Raw genomic sequence first — 22036 nt, 5'->3', positions numbered from 1 at the left:
TACACTGAAGTGCCAACCCCTGGAACTCAGAATGTGACTGTATCCAAGAAAGCGTCCGGTGAGGGATTAAGACAGCATGAGATCTTGAGGGTGGGCCCTAATCCCATGACTAACGTTCTTCTAAGAAGTGAATTTGAACAGTTACAGGAGAACGACCACATGAAGACTGAGGGAGAAGATGGCTGTTTGTGAGGTGAAAGGAGAGACTTCAGACTGACAGCTTGATCTCAGATTTCTAGTCCTCAGAACTGTGAGAAAATAAACTTCTGTTGTGTGAGCACTCGCTGTGGTGCCTCACTACGGCAGCCCTATAGCAAACTAACATGGTTACCTCTTGGTGTTCCTAACTGGCCTTTTATAATAGGAGCAACACATTTCCCAGTGGATGACCAGAAGCTCTGTGGGGGCATTGCTTGTTGTTTTACCCTACTACCACATCCATGGCCTCAGCATAGCGCCTAACATGCAGCAGACAATGGAAAAGTATGTACTGACTACAGAAAAGGACTACATTCAAGTATTAATAAAAACTGCAAATCACAGGTAATCCCATTGATTCTGATGGCTACTATGTTGCATAGAATCATTTTTCTCAGCCACTAAACATTCTTCAAAATCACGCTTTGTAACACCTGAATGAAACTCCACTGAGTGGACAAACCACAACTTTTAACTATTCTCTGATTTATATTTAAATTGTTTCCATTTTTTTGACAATTTAAAAATTTTGTAAACATTATCCTTCTCAATGTATCACTGCATCCTGTTTCCTCTGAACAAATTTCTAGGAGTAGAATGATTAAGTCAAATGTATGCAGATCCGTGTGGCACTGCCAGATGTATCAAATTCTTTTTCGGAAAAGTTTTACCAGTTTTAGACAGCAGTGCAGAGTCCAGCTTCCAAATCTAACATTTGCTATGTGCCGGATGTGTTAAGCACTCTAGAAACATTATTTCACTAAGTCCCCTCAAAAATCCTGTGAAGTGATTACTAATATAATCTATATTTTACAGCTGAGGAAAGTTGTCTTAGAAACATTAAATGGTATGCCCAAGTCCCTCAGTGAGAAAGAACTAAGCCACAAACCAGTCTACCTGACCCTAGCAATTTCCCAGTACCTTCCACCAATGCTAATTTGATAGACAAAACTAGATAGACTTTACTAATTTGCATTTTCTGATTTATTAACTAGTTGAAATGCATTTTCTTGTATCTGTTGGCCATTTTGTTATAGAGGTTGATTATCCTTGTCCAAAATGCTTGGAACCAGAAGTATTTCAGATTCCAAATTATTTTCAGCCGGGGATTTAGCTCAGTGGTTCCTCCACCTACCTTGCAAGAGCAAGGTCCTGAGTTTGATCCCCAGTACCAAAAAAAAAGTAAATCCCAAATTATTTTCAGATTTTGGAATATTTCCATCTACATAGTGAGACATCTTAAGTCCTGGTAACCGGTGAAATTTTACCGGAAACCTCTGCAGTAGGCCCCAGTCTCCTGCTCAGTGTATGACATAAGCCTGAGGAAAACAGTAAAAGAACTAAGAGAGACAGAAAGCAGGGACTCAAGACGACCAGTGCCGGTTCAACCGACAAAAGTGCTGGCCAGTCCAAGCCACTGATTTTTATTAGTAATCAACTGGGGTAAAGGAGAGCTATATGCGAGGGCAGAACTACATCTGAGGATGCGCAGTCATGCGGTTTCCATGGACACTAACAGAGACAAGGCTTGTGGGAGTGAGATTTGGGTGTGAGTTACTCTAACTATGCCACATAGGCTTTGGCCAGACTCCCTTCTCAAAACAAGCCAATTGTGGGGTTAACTTTTTATAGCCTGCTTTGGGCATAATCAGTATTGTGGTCCTCTGCATTAAGGATGAGACCCAAGACTACATATGAAATTTAAATAAGTTTCATACACACCTTGTATACATAGACTTAGTTTTATACAGTATTTTCATTGTATCTGTGTTTTGAGTGCAACCTATCACATAAGGATATATGAAATTTTCCACCTCAGGTGTCAAGTTGGTGCTTAAAGAATTTCAGATTTTAGAGCATTTCAGATTTTTGGATTAAGGATGCTTAACCTTTATTAGGTTTTTTTTGAGTGAACTGTGCCTCTATTTTTTTTCATTCTGATATTGGTGTGGAACAGCACAATAACTAAATATAAAAACTACCATGTATTCATGATGCCTATGAAGGCCCAAAAATGAAGGTTTGCCCAAGTCTCACTAAAATCTGGAATCCACACACTGACTGCTCATTCCAGCCAAATCTTCAAGAATCTCATCATCTCATAAACAATAAGCATTTGATGCTAACTACGATCGTCCACTTGACTCAACCAAAAAACACCTAGGAAATAAGAAACACATACTTCCTAGTATTTCCATGAGGCTATTTCTAGACGTGATTGGCACATTGCACAGCAAACTGAGGGAGGAGATCCACTCTGAACGTGGGCACTACCATCCAATAGGCTGGGGGCCAGATAGAACAGAAGTAGAAGGAGGAAGCCATACAGTATAATCAGTCTCAATTTGTCCTTCCATCTTCCTCCTTCCTCTTTCGCTCCCTTGGTCTCTCTCTCCCTCAGTCTCTCTCTCTCTCTCTCTCTCTCTCTCTCTCTCTCTCTCTCTCTCTCTCCCCTTCCCAAATGCCCTGAGGTGACCAATTTGCTCAGCCATGCCCTTCCACCATGACACTGTGCCTCACCACAGGCCCAGGAACAACATAGCTGAGTAACCATGGACTGAAACCTTTGAAGCCATAAGCCAAAACAAACCTTTCCCACTTTATGTTGTTTTGTTGAGACATTTTTGTCACCGTTATGGCAAGTTAACATAATACTCACTAATCTCATAATTTTATGAAGCATTTTGCTTCAGTAACATTGCAAACTACTTCAATGAGAGGTTTCCTAATTTTTTATTAAGTCTGACTTTTTGGCTCTTAACAAATTCTGATATCGCTGCCTCAAAATGTAGAAAGAAAAAGAAGAAAGAGAAGGTGGCAACTTTTAGATTTATGCAATCACTAAAGTTAAAAATGTTATAGCACCAATCCCAAGAGCAAAGCACTGATCGAGGATTCCCAGTTTGTCTGGTGGAAGTGACTGGAAGATGGACAGAGGGGATTTGTTTCTGTACTGCGAAAGCCATTAGTCACACACAAACATTTCCCTTGGAGAAAAGTTCAGTGTGTGGGAAGGATAATGATAAGATGAAGAGCTTAATTTAGGGTAAGGGAAGCCACACACTCATAGCAGACACACAAATTACCAACAAGACTCTGTGCTGTCCATTCCCAATGCTCCCTGTTTGGCCGACTCCAGGGTCAATGGGTTAAGTGCACATCACATCAGCAAAGACTCATTAAGGAGAAGCTTAAGTGTGGAGAGTAATTGAGGATCTAGAGAAAACCCTTCAGCTTGTCACAGAACCTGCTCTGCTCTGTGTGTGTGTGTGTGTTGGCTGAATGAAAGAGAAAGGGAATACTGTACTTCTTTCTCTCTGAATCCTGGAGTTTAACCTCCAATTCACAGGATGGGGCTGTTGAGACCATGTTGATCCATTAATGACTACCAGCTGCCTCCGGATTGCTGACTTCCAGCCTCAGTCAGCTTATCAGCCGTCACAGACAGCAGTGACTGTGGGAAAAGCAAGCCAAAGGGGGTTAAACTGTTTGGACAGCAGCATTAGTGCTGGTGTTGATGGGTTCTCTGAGTGGCGGCTCCTTCACTTGTTTCTAAGCTGCCTCTCACGAGAGTCAGGTGGCTGATGAAATTCATGCACGGGTGTGACTGTGTACAAGGCTCCCTGGGTTCTGACAGAACTGTGTCATTCCAGGAGCTTTAGTTTAGATCATTCTTCAACTACTACCAAATCACATAAAAAATGGAGTTGAAATTGCTTTCATCAAATTCCAAACAAATTTAAAGGTGGCATTAATATGCAATGTGAGGGGGCCAGTGATTTAGCTCACCAGCACCACACCTACCTTGCAAGAGCAAGGTCCTGAGTTTGATCCCCAGTGCCAGAAAAAAACCCAAAAGATAATATGCAATGTGAGTAAAAGAATACATGGGTTAGGTTCCTTTTAGAGCATATGTATAATATACATACATATTCATCCAGGGCCGGGGATTTAGCTCAGTGGTGCCAGTGCCTGCCTCGAAAGCACAAGGACCCGAGTTCAATCCCCAGTACCAATATATACACACACATACATCCAATTAGGATGACCTTAAAGAAGTTACAGAAAGCACCTTCTACTAATCATTAGTGCCTCCAGAGGAGACATTATTAAAGAACTCTGCTGGCAAAATGCATACAATCAAAAATGCAGAAACTGTTTTCATTCTGTTAGCCACACTGGCCTGGCAGGAGGAAATATCACTTCCCACACAACAGGAGTGTGCCCAAGGACAAAAAAGATGAAGCAGCTAAAGCCCTGCTCAGCCCCAGCTCTGTAGCCGACCTGGATAAATTCAGGTAACCACCTTATTCTCCCTAGGGGAATAAGGAGAGACCTGCTCAGACAGCTGCAGGATGCTGTAGTCCGTAAGAACAGGGTCTTACTGAGGACCATGAACACAACAGGGCAAGGGGACCTATACTCTTTCTTTTCCTGACACCAGATGTGGCATAAATAGGACTCTAAAAAGAGATTAATCTAATATAGAGATTCAAAAGGCCAATGCATTCAAATGTCTCTCCAAAGAAAAGGTTACTATGTTCTGGACTAATATCAATTTTATCCAGCAGATAATCTGTCAAGAAATATGATTTTTAAAACCATAATCAATTAGTAGTTATCTTTTATAAGCAAAACTACTACAGATTTTTTTTTAAATCAAAACAATCTTTTTTCTTTCAAAAGACAGAACTACTATAGGTTTTGATACATCATTCTATAATTGCTTGGGAATTATAAATATATCTGAATTTAATTAGGGAAATCTTTATCCAAAATTCTATCAAGTATGAATACTGTGATTAAATTCTAATTACTGAGAAATGATAATTACATGCAAAACAAACAGAGCTCATCAAAATCATTAGCAAAACTTGTTAATCAATCACTTAAATCCTATTTGTTCATCCAGAAGTCTAAGAGTGTACGGAGTAGAGGCGGTCATTAATTAAAACGATACCTCTGAGACTCCCAGAGGCTGAGGAAGGAGTGTCAGATTCAATGAGTGATATTTACAAAAGGGAAATTAAAGACGATGGTGTCCACTGCGAACATGCTCGTTTCCAAACTATCATGAACAAGGCCGGTCATTTCCTGATGATTCTTCGAGATGCTTCTAGCAAAGTTTATCTGTTTATAGTTTCTGATTACCACCACGCCGAGCAAGTGGCTGAGACAGAAATCTGATCTAAAACAGTTCTGCACTATTTCCTTTCCTCGGAGGAAATCGGTTTCAGTCTCCAAAATCAGCTCTTCAGCTAATCTCTTCCGCTGACCCCTCTCCTGTCAACTTGAGACACCCCCTCCACCCACCAAGGGGGAGAAAATCTAGCTCAAGACGCATGGGCTTGCATGTCCAGCACTGTGACTTAACCCTGTTCTCGACTGCATGTTTTAAAAGTGAAATGCTATAAAGAGAGCATACATTATACCAGCAAGCATTCAAATGCAGGGACAACGAGAAGGACAACACACAGTAGGTAAATTGTGATAAACAGCAGGAAGAATAAATATAAAAAGAAACAGGAATAAAATAGAGAAAATAATTGTTGTATATATGAAAATTCATCATGCATGAAGGAAAGTACCAGGCAGTTTCCAGTTCCCAACCAGGGGAAGAGACTTACTATAAATAAAGAATTAATCAGCAGGGAGATGAGAGAAGTGGGAAACTAAGGAATTCACAAGGAAATTTTCTATCCATTTCCTATAAGGATATAAGGAAGATTTTCTTTAAACAATAAGAATTTGCTGCACTGAAGTGATATCAAAAGAAGCCTAGGGGAGAATCAGAATTTCACCATGGCCCACTGGCAATGATGCCAGGCTCCCTGCATTGCTAGGAGAGACCAAACAGAAGCTAGGGTTCCACCCCTGCTCAACTGCAGCCAGGAGCCACCTCCTTCAGGTGCCAAAAGAAACCAAAGGGGAACTTGGGCAATGACCTCCTCACAGCAATAACAAGCAGATATCCTCTCTTTCTGCTATAGCAGTGTCAAAAATGGTCAGCTAAACAAGAAAATTTAAATAAAATCCAGAGTCCTCTAACACAATGTGAAAATGCCCAGATTTCAATTAAAAATTATTCATCATACCAAGAACCAGGAAGACCTTAAACTGAATGCAAAAACAATCAATAGATGCCAACACCAAGTGACCAGGATGCAGAACCATCTAGCAAATATTTTAAAGCAGCCATGACAAAAGTGCTTCAAAGAATAAGTACAGACACACTGGAAACAAGTAAAAAATACAGAAAGTCTTAGCAACAAAAATATATAGCCTCAGCAAACACATACACACACACACACACACACACACACACACACACACACACCCCTACAACTTGAAGGTACAAAGAGGAGCCAAATGGAAATCTTAGAACTGAAAATACAGTAAGTGAAATGAAAAGCTTGCCGATGGACTCAGCAGCAGAAGTGAGAGGACCTAGGAAATAATTAGTGAATTGAAAGACAGAGAAAAAGAAACTGCTCAGTCTAAACAACAGAGAAAAAGTGAACAGACTCAGGCACCTGAAGGACTATAAGAAAATATCTAATATTGATGACATCAGAATGTCCCAGAAGCACTGAATATCAACCGTTATTTTCCCTCTGTCTGTCTCTTTTTTCTCTCTTCTTTCCCTCCTTCCTTTCTCTCCATCTCTTCTAGTGGTGATGAAAATATCCTACCTTGACTCCATCAGTGTCAGCATTTTGTCACATTGTAACATAGATATGCAAGATATTTTTAGACGAAATTGGGGAAAGGATACATGAGATCTCCCTGTTATTTTTTACGATGGTGGGTGAACCTTCAGTTACCTCAAAATAAAAATAATCTGAATATATGTTCTCTCCTAGGGAAAAAGAAACAGCAGAATCCATTCCAGTGAAAGAAATATTGAGACAAATTTCTCAGTGATTTAAAACCATTCCAATATTCCAGAGCGAATTTTAAAAATCTTTCAGGGTGACAGAATTTTAGGCATCAAAGTACTTTCAGTAGTCCCCTGGAGTATCTATCTTGACTAACACAATATTTATGCTCCTGGCATATAGTTGGTGTGTTCAATAATACATAGACCCTTGACTTGCAAACTCAAGCAGTTCCCAGGTGCTGGTTGTAACTCAAGTTGATCCTAAGTCAATACAGCTGAGATCTGGATGCTTACCTGGGTATATGTCATAGATAACAAGAGCCAGATGAACCTTCCATTAACCTAATTAACCCGAGTTGTTCGTATGTCAGACTGGTTGTAAGTTGAGGGTCCACTGTACATTGAGTACATTAATAAATTGATTCATCTTTTGTATTATAATTCAAGTTTAACACTTCAAAAACACAGGGATCTCTAGTTGCTTCCCACTGTGTGATATTGTAATGAAATGGTGGTCTTTTTCCTGTTCTCTGTGAGCATCATTTGGGTACTAGGAGGTCAGTGGGAAGGAATAAGCGAAGACAGCCGTATATTTCACACAAGAGCCTGGCTGTTCAGATCTACTGGAGGTAATGACCATGAAGATCAAAGGAAGAGAAAGGCAGGTCCATTGTTGGCAGCAAAGAGAATACACTTTGGAGCAACAAATGGAAATAGAATTATGAATTTAGCCCTAGTTGAAAAAAATCAGGACTATCTTCAATGTCTATCCATTCGACGGGCATTTATAAACTACCTTCTAGACACAAGGAAGCTGTTTACTGAATACCTGTGAGATGTAAAGAGGTCCTCTGAGAAAAACTTCGAGGTATGAAAGAGGAGCCCCTTTCCCTCAAGGATTCCATGCCCTTGTAAGAATGACAGGAAGATGAAAACAGTGGATGCCACCAGCACGAGGCATAGTGAACTCCACACGGCCGGGGGACATAAGTAGTTCAGGTCATAATCACCCATTCCCTGGAGCTGCTCGCCCTGTGTACAACCTGCTTCTTCTGAGGGATCCCAGCCTGCGTGTCAACCCTGACTCACTCTACCAGATAAACTGATGCCAACTAAGTGTGAATGCCTGATTCTGGCTTAATCTGTGGTTTGGGCAGATAATTTAATTCATAGAAAGAGACAGATGAAAGCTTCAGTCACCTCAATAGCTACATCAGTGGAGGGAGGTAAGAATGGGGGGGGGTGTCTCTCCTAAGCCTGGAAGTTACACTTCAGAGGGGGCTGCTACAAGGCAGGAAGTCAGATCATGACTTAGGAAGGATGACTTTACCTAAGAGAGGAAAGTTCTGGTTAAAGTCCAATTTGCTACAAGAGAATTTGAATTTAATGCTGTTATTGCATAAATATTATTAAATCAGCTCTAGCTAAAAACCAGAACATTTTCATTTGTCATTAGCTTGAGCCATTTGTATAATGTGACTCATTAATCTTTTTCACTGAAGTAATCTTTGGTTGCAAAATAATTCCATCTCCTGGATCTCAGTCCAGTCTTCGGGCTGGGACTGGGTTTCTGCAGACTTCCTTGATGGGAATGAACTCTCTCCTCGCCAACACCATCTGCTACATAAGCAGCAATCAATGTGGAATGCTGACTTGGATTTAGGGCATGTCTGAAAATAACACAGCAGTTATCAAACATATAAAATACGCCAGCCAGCCATGTTGGTGTCTACCATTTCATTTAATTCTTATAATGCTGCTGAGATGGGCTTTCTCCCTCCACTTCGGAGTCAAAGAAGGAGGGATTCAGAGAGGTTGTGAAGGTCACACAGCCAGTAAGTAGTGAAGTCAGGATTTGAATTCTGGTCTTTCTGATATCAGAGCTTATGTACTTACCTTCAAATTCCATTCCATACGCAATCTGAAGCCAGAAGAAAAAATTAAGAATATGTCATTTTCACTGAAGATGAAATATGAGTAAGTAATTTTGGCTGTGAAAGCTGGAAAATTTTCCCTAAAGATAAATCCTGAGGCATGGGGCTTTAGGACCACCGGATGTCTTTGCGATATATTATAATAGGGTAGCTGGGCGTGGTGGTGCATGCCAGTGATCCCAGCACTTGGGAAGCTGAGGCAGGAGAATTGGCATGAGTTTGAGGCCAGACTGGGCTATATAGTGAGTTCAAGGTCAGCCTGGACTACATAGCGAGACCTTGTCTCAAAAAAGAAAAAAAAAAGGAAAGAAGAGCAAGTTGGACAGCTTGAAGGAAATCCTGCCTAAAATCAAAGGTTGGATTAGAGCAGCACGCTCCTAAAAATTCATGTCTGATACTCACCATTGACTCTTGAAAATTATATGGTAGTACTCTATAAAATCTGCTTCTACATCTTCCTAATGACTCAAATCGGGCAAAACCCCCAAAATTATAATGAGTGTTGAACAATTTGAGGTAAAAAAGACAAATCCCAGGGAACTGTTAAAGCACTTTTTTCTGGATGGAAAGAGAATGGCCAGACAGGCATCCTACCTGACCACTTCCTGCCACCCCAATCCAAAAACAAATGCAAGAAAGAGTCTGATTTTAGTGCACACAGGGTCCCAGTTGTCTGCATACCCCACCCACTTCTAATTTCATATTATTCCACTACCTCAGGCATCCAATGATAAATATAAATGAGATAGTATTTTGCTGTATGTTCAGTTACATCCTATCATAACTCCTTAGTTTTAAACAATACCATCTCACCATTAAGAGAAGACAATAAGGCTTAATAGCAAAAGACATATGCCTGAAACCCCAATTTGCCTCTTCCTTTACCAAGTATGAGCAGATGGCCCCAGACCCACTAGGATGATTCAGAGTGAATGCATGAGTCTGAGTCATTTCCTCAGATGAGCAGAAGGGGTTCCAGCTTGAACTTAAACTACACAGTAGTCAGCTGAGGAGTCTGACATTCTGGGTCTATCTGGAAGCCCTAGAGATGAGACTCCAGAGGTCTATTTATGCACAGGATCGTGAGACTGGCAATCCGTACACACACTTAATTCAAGGCGCCACACACTGCTGGACAACTGGAGAGGAAGGGAGAAACTGAGCACATCACTCCACACTTCCAGCCTCCTGATCCCACACAGACAGGTGTTTGCTGAGATCCCAGGGTCCCACCACCCTGGACAGGTAAGAATCACACATGATGTTTGAAGACAGGGGCTGATGCTTCCCACTTTGGTAGGGCAGGCAGCTGGGCTTTTGTGCATCTGCTGCAGCATGTTGGACACGGCGTATAGACAGTCATTGGGATTTGACTGAAGAATCATGGGTGGCATGAGTCAGTGCTGGAAATAAAGGGGGACATGTCTACAAGTCACCTCCATGGTGCCTCGATCAGCTTTGGAAAACTGCAGCAGGTCAGCATGTAAGAGGTTCAGCAGGAGAAGAAGAGAGCAGGTGCTGAAGGAACCCAAGAGGTCTGTGTTCAAAACATGACTCCCCTGAGGGTTTCCTGAGATCTCTGAAAAGGATGTCAAACAGGGAAACTGAGGTTCCTACAAGTGTCTGTATGTGCAGAGGAGAGAAATATCACTGGCTAGCGGCATCATCGCTTTGATTTTACTCACATAGGTTGCCTAGGAAACCTGGGCTACAACAGGCTGAGCTGAACCCTGAGACAATGGGAAGACATCACTGTGAGCAGGCCTTGGAGAAAGGGAGCCCACAGGGTGCACGGCGGGTATGAGTTCTAGGATTGCTCACCCCGGAGCCTTTCCACATGAAGCCATACGCTTAGACCATGCCCTGTGGGCATTTTCCCCTTCACAGACGAAAATTGTTTTTAAAATATCATTTCAAGTTCAAAGGTCTGCTGGTTTCAAGTTCAGTAGTTAATAGGTGCTTACATTTTTGGCCCAGATACCATATTGGCCCACAGAAGACTTCTTGGACCATCTTCTTTTCTGTAGCCCCTCCAAAAAGCCACCAGAATGAGTCCGATATTGGTGTATGTGTCTCCTTCTTTGTTCCTCGTGAGCACCCCAGGCAGAATGTATCTGACCAAGTAGATCTTATCCGGTTTTTAACAAACTCTACTCCTCCCTGCAAAGCTTCCCCTTCATAAATGATCTTTCTGTACATCAATTGCAATTAAAAAGTTAATTCCAGTGGATATATCTAGCCTCCCTCTAATGAATAAAATATATAGCTATACAGTCAATAAAAATATGGGGAAACTCAATGTTATACAGGTAATATTTCTCTTTTTCTGAGAAAAAGGGAACTTAGTTTATTCCATGGAAGACTGTTCTGTGATTCATTTAAATTGGGTTTTTTTCATTAAGTTTATTGGTACATTTTAGAGGTACATAATGATCACATTCATCATTGCAAATTTGTACCTATACATGATATACCTTGGTTCTTCTTTTTCCCCATTCCCCTACCCTCCCTTCCACCCCTCCACCCTCCCTGTTTACAAAAAAAACCCCACTCTGTTTTGATTTTGTACTTGTTTTCTCATATTCCCCACACATACTTCCCCTTCCTCTTCAGACCTTTTCTTCCTATTTCACATTATCTATTATACATTTTGCTCCTCATTTACACTTTCAGTTTCTCACACCAGAGAAACTATTCAGTATTCACATGTGTGTCTTATTTATTTTACTTAAGAGTATGGCCTCAATGTGCATCAATTCAGCTATAAATGTCTCTAGTTTATCATTCTTTATGGCTGAGTAGTATTCCATTTTATAAAAAAAAAACCCACATCTTTCCTGGGTAGGCAGAACCAATATAGTGAAAATGGCCATACTTCCGAAACTGCTATATAGATTCAATGCAATCCCAATTGAAATTCCAACAGCATACTTCACAGAACTAGAGAAAAAAATCCAAAAATTCATTTGGAACCAGAAGAGACCTAGAATAGCAAAAGCAATACTAGGCAACAAAGATGAGGTAGGGGGCATCACAATCCCCAACTTGAAACTATATTACAAAGCTACTGTGATAAAAACAGTATGGTCATGGAAAAGAAACAGACCTGAGAATCAGGGAAACAGATTAGAAGATGCAGAAAACTTCAGACATACTCAGCCACCTCATTTTCAACAAAGGAGCCAAACACCTTCACTGGAGGAAAGATAGTCTCTTTAATAAATGGTGCTGGAAAAACTGGGTTTCAACTTGCCAAAGATTAAAACTAGACCTATATCTCTCACCAAGCACTAAACTAAAATCAAAATGGATTAAAGATCTAAATATTAAAACAGAAACACTAAACCTGTCAGAAGATAAGTTAGGTAGAACAGGTGGAGACATTGGCATAGGAAAAGACTTTATGAACAAATCCTCAGTCACATGAGATCTAGCACAAAGAATCAACAACTGGAATCTCATCTTATTAAAAAGCTTCTGCACTGCAAAAGAAATAATCAGCACAGTGAAGAGACAACCCACAATGTGAGAAAAAATTTTCACCAACTGTCCTTCAGACAAAGGTCTACTATCTAGAATCTATAAAGAACTTAAAAAAAAATCAGACCTCCCAAATTTAAAGACCCAATCCAAAAATGGGCATCTGAAATGAACAGACATTTCTCAGACAAAGAAGTAGAAACAGCAAATAAACATGAAAAATGTTCAACATCACTGGTCATTCGAGAGATGCAGATGAAAACAACACTGAGATTCCACCTCCCCCCACAAAGAATGGCTGCTGTCAAGAAATCAACCAGAAAACAGCTTCTGGAGGAAGTAGAAGTAGTGAATGAACCTACCGGCTCCAGGATAATCCAGGATAAAGTGTTCAAGGGACTGGACCTACTTGAGAAGGCTGCTGAAATGTTATCGCAGCTCAATTCGTTCAGCCGAAATGAAGATTTAGAAGAAATTGCGTCCATCGACCTGAAGTACCTGATGGTGCCAGCGTTTCAAGGAGCCCTGACCATGAAACAAGTCAACCCCAGCAAGTATCAAGATCATTTGCAGCAGGCTCGAGGACATTTTATAAACTACTTAACTCAGTGCCATTATTATCATGTGGCAGAGTTTCAGCTGCCCAAAATTAAGAACAGCTCAGCTGAAAATAACACTGCTAGTTCCTTGGTGGCCTATGCTAACCTCACTGCAATGGCATCTCAAAGACATGTTAAAATAAGAGAGATACAGGCAGAAGAGAGAAGTGGAGCATAGGTTGTCTGCCCTGAAATCTGCAGTGGAAAGTAATCAAGCAGATGATGAGCAAGTTCGTGAATTTTACCTCCTTCACCTTTGGAGGTGGATTGGAATCAGTTTAGAAGAGACTGAGAGCATTGACCAGGAAATAAAGATCCTGAGAGAAAGAGGCTCTTTAAGAGAGGCATCAACTTCTCACCCATCTCTTCAGGACAGACCTCCAGTGAAGCCCTTCATACTGGGGACAAGGCCCAGACAGAGTGTTTGGAGCTGGTTATCCAAGTCTGGCAACCATGACAGTGAGTGAGTGGCATGAGCAACACCGGAAACATGGAGCATTGCCAGACCAGGGAAGAGCCAAGACAACAGCAGGGCAGAGGTGGTCTGGGCAAAGAGTCTGAGTAACAGAAAGCCTCCAGGCAAAGAAAGAAAGAAAGAAAGGAAGAGAGAGAGAGAGAGAGAGAGAGAGAGAGAGAGAGAGAGAGAGAGAGAGAGAGAGAGAGAGGAAAAGATTCACCAGTTGATTTTAAAAGAGTGGCTCAACAACAGGAAGATGAAGAAAAGGAGAAAGAAGAAGATGAGAAGACACTCCACAGAGCACAGGAGTGGGGTGAGTGGAAGGACACTCGTCTGAGGGGCTATGGCAACCAACAGAACATGGGATAATCTTCCCACAACATGACAGGACTCTGGGGCATGAACCTTTCCTGCCAAGGAAACTGCCACATTGCCCTCCCTGGCTCCTGCTTCAGCTGTGTACAACGAAGACAAAGATGCTGACTCTTGCTTTGTGTTCAATAAAGTGTGAAACAATTAAGTGTGTATTTGTACCCTACATAATAACCAGTGATCTTGTTTTGGCATTACTAATTCTCATCATGGTGTATTCTGATTTCTTAAGTGGACAGAAAAGTACACTGAGAAATGGCTCTGTATAATCAATGGTGTATGAATTCTCTTTAAAATGAAATAATAAAACCTCTTCTATTCCATGAAAAAAAAAGAAAATGAAAAGTAGTCCTTAAACAGACTGTATTTATAATGCATATAACCTATGACCAGAATATATAAAGAATTCTTAGAGCTCATTAATAGACAACCCAATTAAAATGTAGACATAAGAAGATGATAAATAGCCAGTACAGCACAAGGAAAGGTGTGGAACACTAGAATCAGAAAAATACTAATCAGTACAATAACAAGATTGAATTATACACTCATTAGGGAGATGAAGTTAAAAGTTTTGAAAGAACAAATGTCAGGTTAGCCATGAACCAGTTAGAACTTTCTAATACTGCTAATGTGAATGTAAAATGATAAAACCATTTTGGAAAACAATATAGAAATTTCTTATATTACTGTTAAGAGCCAACAGTTCTGTTCTTAAGTTTTTACTTAAGAGGAATGAAAACACATGTTCACAATAGATTTGTGCATACAAGTTGACTATCCCTTATCTGAAATTCTTGGGACCAGAGTGTTTCAGATTTTCATTTGAAATCCACTTGATCTGCGAGGAGGATGGCTACTCCTGCTTCTTTTATTTTTGGGGGGGCAGGGGGGAAGAAAAGAAATCAACCTATAACAAATGCTGGTCAGGGTGTGGGGAGAAAGGAACCCTCCTCCATTGTTGGTGGGAGTGCAGACTGGTGCAACCACTGTGGAAGTCAGTATGGAGACACCTCAAAGAACTAGGACTAGAGGTCCCATTTGACCCAGCTATCCCCCTGCTGGGTATCTTCCCAAAAGAATTAAAAGAATCCTATCACAGTGATATATGTGAACCCATGTTCATAGCAGCACAGTTTGTAATAGCTAAAGCTTTGAAACAGCCCAAATGCCTATCAACTGGAGACTGGATAAAGCAGATAATATTTTCTTTAAAATTTAATTTCTAATATCAATGACATTCCAGTCAAAATGTTAAATAACATTTTGATGAGACCTGACAAGCCAATTTTAAAATTAAAATGGAAGAAAAAATATGGAAGAGTAACCAAGAAATATTTAGGGAAAGGAAACCCTGAGGGCTGGGGCTGTAGGTGACTGGTAGAGCACTTGCTTAGCATATGCACAGCCCTGGGTTTGAGCCCCAGCACCTGGGGGAGGGAAGGGAGGCAGGGAGGTAGGAAGAACAGACTTGCCCTACTAAATAGTGAACTATATGATAAAGCTAGCATCCTCAGAGCATGTGATAAAGGTAAAAGAATAAAGAAATAGTGGGCTGGGGATTTAGCTCAGTGGTGCCACCATCTGCCTCGCAAGCGCAAGGTCCCAAGTTTGATCCCCAGTACCAAAAAACAAAAAGAAGAAAGAGAGTCCAGAAGCAGATCCATACATACGGATGATGGAGGCCTTTAGGTTAGTGGGAAAACGATGAACTAAATCATCAGCAAACAGTCTTGGTACAACTGGCTGTGCTATTTTATAAGAAAAATTTATACATAATTATTTACCCAATTGATATAAATAATAAATTCCAGATGGACCAACAAACTAATTATAAAAATGTAATACAATCACAACTGAATGAAATGAACACGTCATGCTAAATGACAAAGTCCAAACACAAGGATCACACAGGACTCCACTTCTCTGATTTTCCAGGACTGACAAAAATATAAAAATCAAAATAGATCAGCGATTGCCTAGGATGGATGTGAGGAGGAAGTGTTGTGGGAAGCAGCAAGTCTGTACACAGGCACTGACTTTCCTTTTGGGGTTGATGAAAAGTCTTCAAATTGATTATGGGGATGGCTGCCCCTCTCTGAAACCATTCAATAGCACGCTTTAAATGAGCAAATGTTATTGTATGTGATTTAAGCTCAATAAAGCTGTTACAATATATAAAGCCTTAAAATTCGAGGAAGGTATAGGAGCACAGGAGAATGTGTTTATTGTACTAGAAAATACAAGCTTAAAATACACATAAAATTTAATAAATTTTTATACATGAAACTTTGAAAATGTATATGAAGAAAAGATCTCATAAACAAAGGCTAAAAATCAATCAGTAGAGTAGAGAAATATTTGTAACGTATATAAAAAAAGAATTGATCTATAGACACACACATTTATGCACTTGTAAAACTACAAATCAATAAGAAACAGATAACCTACAGAACTGGTAATAGCCACGGATAGTTCATCTTTTAAAAATCATTGAAAAAAATAAAGTATAAGAAATAAATACCATTCAATCTCTTCAACAATTTAAAATGCAATTTAAACTAACATTTTCTTTATTCAGCAAATAGGTAAACATTATTTCCGACTGATATTCTATTGACAGGAGCGTGGGTAAATAAATATTGTCACATACTGTTGAAGGAGTATCAGTTTATAAAACTTGCTGAAGAATAATCATCCAGTATCTATTAAAGCTATTATATAGGTCAGATTTCCATCATGAGAGAGACCAAAAACCTGATAGTTACAGTTTGAAGGAGGAGAGGTTTGTTTTTGGCTTGTGGTGTCAGAGGTTTCAGTTCATGGTTGACTGGGTTCCAGCCAGAAGCATCATGGGAGAAGGGTAGGCATAGAAAAACCGCTTCACCTTCCTGGCAACCAGGAAGCAGAGAGCAGGGAAAGAGACAGAGAGGAAGGGACCAGGGAACAGATCTAATCACTAAAGTCGTTTCCCTGTGACCTACTTCCCCCCAGTAGGCCCCACTTCCTGTTAACTCCTTCCGCCAGGAACTCATCCATGGGGTGAGGGTCCTCATAACTGAACCACCTCTCTGACGTCTCTTCATGAAGTCAAGTAGACACCACCGAGATTAACTGGCACAGCTCTCTCTGTATAACATGTGGGCCTGTAATTCCATCCTATCTGTTCTAGAGATACATTCAGACATGGACGTAAGGCACAAGCATACAGATTTCAACTAGGGCATTAGTTTCAAAAGTGAACGTTGAGAAACATGTTAAGTACTCATAATTTGGAAAATGATTAAATCATATTATGTTTATTCCTAGCAGCTGCAAAGGAAGGGGTAAGTCTGTACTTACTGACAGACTAATAAGTCTGTTTGCTCTTGAGGGGACTGGTGTTGTTCAGAATTTTTGCTAAATTCCTTTAGATTTCATACCAAAAATTATATGCAAAATGTATAGCATGCACTATATAAAATTGTTTATAAATTTACGTACATAAATTGTATCTAACATATAATTAAAACAGGAATGTGAGTAACATTTTGAGAAAAACAACCAAACAGTGCTTTTCATTGGTCTCAAGCACAGATGAACAACTATTTTAAGAAAGGACTGATTTAGTTAAAATAAGAATTAAAATAAATTAAGATCCTCAGATTTCACTTACCTCGTAGCAAAAAAATACACTACCAAAAATAAAAACAAATGTCATAAGGCTATCCATTCCAGAAAATTTTAATTTGTAAAAAATGGCCACAAATTTAGACTATCCATAGAGATGATTATAAAAATTATGATGGACACATTAAATAAAATTCTTGATAGACATGTAGAAAGACGATGTTGTTTTTTTATTTTGGACTTGGAAAGTGCCTTATGATGTAGTTAAATGAATAAATCAATAGGATAACATATAGAGTATAATCCCATTTACTTTAAAAATGGCTTTCATTTGTTCAAGAATACAAGCAGGTATCTCCAAGAGATTTTTGATAAAATGTTGATATGGTCAAAATGATGAAATCATTTATTTATTTATTTATTTGGTACCTGGCATCGAACTTGGGTCCTTGCGTTTGTGCAGCAGGCGGTGAAACCACTGAGCTAAATCCCCGGTCCCAAAATAATTTATTTAAATAGCTACTAAAACCACCTATTGAGATATTGTTAATCAATATATAATTATTTAATTTGATCTTCATTATCTTTTTAAAAAATTCTTTTATTTGTACATTTTAGGTATACAATATATTTACATTTCTCATTGTGATCATTATCTTAAATCAAATGTTATTATTCACTCCACTATTTTTTTCTAAGAAACTAAGGATAGAAAGTCTACTCAGAGCCTCTAGCCAGTAAGTGATGGGGTTGAAATCTGTTTTTCTCACACTATAGCCTGTGCTGTAAGCTCCTGGCCGCTGTGCCTCTGGACTCCACACATTTCCCCGTATTTGTATAAATACTTTTCACTGACTGATGTGATGGTGCTGATTCAAAGCCTAATGTTAGCTGAGTCCTCGGACACAGAGCAATGCACAAAGGACGGGCAGGTACACCGACTTCCTAAAGCATGAGGTCTCCTAAGATGAATGTAAACACTGTGTACAGCAAATGTGCACTGATGAAAACAGGAATCAACATTGAAAAGAAAGCAGCGACTGAAGATGGAGAACTTGTCCTCCCTTCCTGGAGGCCTGCCCCACCCAGGGTGCTTTAAAGATAAAAACTGCCTGTAGAGGCTCGGAAGATCTGCATATAAAAGCGGTACAATGGGTCTGACACACAACTCACACACACACTTCAATACATACAAAAACACACACACACACACACAAGGCTATATTTTATGGCCTTTGATGATCTTCCTCTTCCTAATCTTTGAAAAATCCATGAAGTTCACATAATTACCATTCTGTTTTTCATTTTCTCTGTGTGTACCATGAGAACATTTAATATCCACTCCCAGAGCACTACACTCTGTGGACTTCTCATACCATGGTGTCATCTCCCAGGCTGATCTGTGCATAGACACCCTTCATGTGTGATTTGTGCGCACACAGCATGGACCACAGTAAAATTAGCCATTCGTTGGAGTTCATCTGACAGAATGCATGCTTGAAAAGAGGGGACAGAATAAACATGGCAGTGTATGAGCATCAACCCCTTCAAACAACAATAGGAACCTAATGCAACTATTATTTCCTATTCCTGGTTTTCTTTTCTGCAATAATATTTTTAGGAATAATAAAAACATCTGCATAGGAACTACTGTGGGGTAATGGTCGAGACACTGTGTGCCAGTCCACATGGGAGGGCACGGTGCACACCTGCACCCTCCCGCAGAGGACACATGTTCTGGGTTCTCAAACCTCCCTGACAAGCTCAGGTGCTGCTGCTGCCCGAAAGCACTGATGGGCAGCCTCCAGCCTAATAATTTCCCTTAACACTCACAACCTCTCTGCGAATTAGCGTTATCCTCCTCATAGAGACGAGGAAAGGGAGCCCCAGAAAGGCAAGACAGGCCAGGTTCCAATATCAGAAAGCGTTTCATTTAACAGACGGGCACCTACCTCAGTTTGTTACACCCCAGACACCTGCTGCTCACGTGCCGATGGGTGTGCCACTAGCAGTCTGGCAGTTGGCGGATAATCATTGATGGGCTTTGCCTCAGATAGAGAGTTGTCTCCGCTGGCTTGATGGGAAAGCAGCTGGCAGGGAGAATGGATGGGGATGGACTGAGTGGAGTCTGTCATTTTCCAAATGGCTGCTGCTGAGGAAAGAAAAGCAGCTGATGAAAATCATGTGTTTCAAAGTAAGGTGACTGGGAAATACTTCTTTTGTTTTAAAGACATGGTTGTTTGTCTTATTTGCAATGAAAAACATCTCCTTTTCAAGAAAATATAATACTAACAGGCACTATGTAATGAATCACATTTTATAGTGAAGTAGCTTACAAAGTCAGAAAAAGACTAAAGAAAGAAGATCCACAAATGCCTTACTCAACAACAAAAGTTGCCCAAAGGCATGTTGGGATAAATACTGGACTTCATGCTGCTGTGTAGATCCTTATATTTAAGCAAAAAGAAAAAAGCAATGCATTAAGGATAGTAAAATAGTAAGAGAGAAAAGAGAATGACATCAAGATACTGACACCGAGCATTCCTGAAAGAAATGACCCAAGTTTTGATGATCTTGTGGTAAACCTAAAAGTCACCAAGAACAATCATACTGACAGAAACTAACCACGGTTCTAGTTCTCTCATCTTGATCTGGAACAACCAAGGGCTGCTGTATGGGAAACTCCTCTGTATTAAAGACAAAGATCTGAAGAAACAGCCAAAAAAAAGCAACTTGCTGGAAACTGTAACAATGCAAGAAGAACAAAGGTAAAAACTGCAACTCCTGGAAGTACCCCCAGAGACACAAGAAAAGATAATCCATTCATGAAACAAGAACAGGATCCTCCAAAAAGGAGCAATCAGAGAACAAAATGTTAACCAAGGATGGTGGTGAATGCCTGTAATGCCAGCACTGTGGGAAACTGAGGCAGGAGGACTGCAAGTTCCAACCCAGCCTAGGCTACTCACTGTTGTAGCAAAACACTATCTCAATTTTTAAAAAATCTTTTTCATGTTGGGGATGTAGATCAGTGTGAAGGCCCTCATTTCAATCCCTAGTAACTGAGGAAGGAGGAGAAGGAAAAGGAGAAGGAGGAAAAAGAGGAGGGGGAGGAGGAGGGGAAGGGGGGAGGAGAAGAAGACGATGATGACAACAGTGAGGAGGAAGAGAAGAGGAACTCTCGCTAATGAAAAACATGATGACAAAAATAAAAAATCGGTGCGTTTGAAAACTCTAAAATTAAGGAAAAAACTAAAAAGAAGGGGCAACTAGAGAAACAGGGAAATTATAATACAAGGCCAGAAGTTCAACATTGGAGCAATTGGATTATTGGAGAAAAAGTGAGAAAATAGAAGAGGAAATCATAAGCAAAATTTCTGAGAATCAAAAGACATCAGTTTCCACATTGAAAGTCTAATTCGTACAGTGGAAGAAAATATTGGCATCGAAAGGTATATGAGTTCAGAATACTGCAGAGAGAGAGAGAGAGAGAGAGAGAGAGGGAGAGAATTGAAAGCAGCAGGATTCAGAATGGCCTTGTACTTCTCAACACCAGCCCCAGAAGACTATGATAAAATACTATTCCTATTTAGCCATAAGTTGCAAGTAAGTTAAAATGAAAACACTTTTAGAAATGTAAATTCTCAAAATTTTACTTCTTGTGCACATTTTCTTGGGAAACTCTCAGATATACAGGAGATTCAAAACATGAGGGAAAAAAAGGAGATTTTTGAAAAGAGGGCTCCGAGAGATTCCTAATGATAAGTGAGTACCAAGTAAAGAATGAATGAATGAAGTAGTGTGACTCGGGAAGTTGACATTGCAGTAGCTGTTGTCCTGATTCCTTCTGCTACCATAGCATATTACAACTCAGGTGAAACTACTAGAGGATGTTCTCTAACAAAAAAGGGAAAATATGAGTTCAGAAAGCCCAGTTAGGCCTGCAATGGAAGCAGATGTAACCCAAAATATGATAGCTTGATATACAACTAATAAATTGGATTTGGTGATTGAGTTTGTGGAAAGTCTTACTAAAAGGCCATCAGGAAAGATGAAAATAATTTAAAAAGAGTTTCAAGAAAAACTAAGCAAATGAAAAAGACACTGTTAAGTTTAAGAAAAAATATAAAATAAGGAAAGAAAATAGTACGCTACAAGGTTTATGAAGAATGGTCATTAGAATGACCACCACACTGATTTAACCGAAATAGTGAAGGAACTGTATTGTACTTCTATTAGAAAGATGAGAAAGGAAAGCCCGATGAATCCAGGGTAGAAAGCTATCTGTGTCTTCCATAATAATCAGATAGACAATGTCTAGAATGGGTACAGCACGAGAGAGCAGTACACGCATAGTTTTTAGAATGCTGGAGAAATGTAAATATCAAAGGACACTTAAAAGAGTCCAAAGACTTTGGGGAGATGGGGACAGAGAGGTGACGAGGGGACTGCTAAATCCATCAGAGACCTTTTACGTTGACTTTGTACACTACATCCATGCAAAATT

At 40.0% G+C, this 22036-nt stretch overlaps 1 long non-coding RNA gene and 1 pseudogene across 2 annotated transcripts in view; one reads left to right on the top strand and one right to left on the bottom strand.

Annotated features, from left to right (window-relative positions):
- LOC110344928 (uncharacterized) overlaps nt 1-22036 on the bottom strand; it is a 46525-nt gene that overhangs the window by 21896 nt on the left and 2593 nt on the right. For both annotated transcript variants that reach the window (XR_002387891.2, XR_015449678.1), the window contains exon 2: nt 19482-19681. This is a non-coding gene — a long non-coding RNA (uncharacterized LOC110344928). The remainder of the gene's footprint in view (nt 1-19481; nt 19682-22036) is intronic.
- On the top strand, nt 12742-13736 carry LOC101704047 (immunoglobulin-binding protein 1 pseudogene; annotated as a pseudogene).

This window comes from Heterocephalus glaber, unplaced genomic scaffold (assembly GCF_053883595.1).
Source record: "Heterocephalus glaber isolate CG9 unplaced genomic scaffold, H.glaber_assembly_v1.0 deba00000768, whole genome shotgun sequence".
NCBI lineage: Eukaryota > Metazoa > Chordata > Mammalia > Rodentia > Bathyergidae > Heterocephalus > Heterocephalus glaber.
The sequence above is the reverse complement of the archived record's forward strand: the minus strand, read 5'-3'. Positions and strand labels throughout refer to the sequence as shown.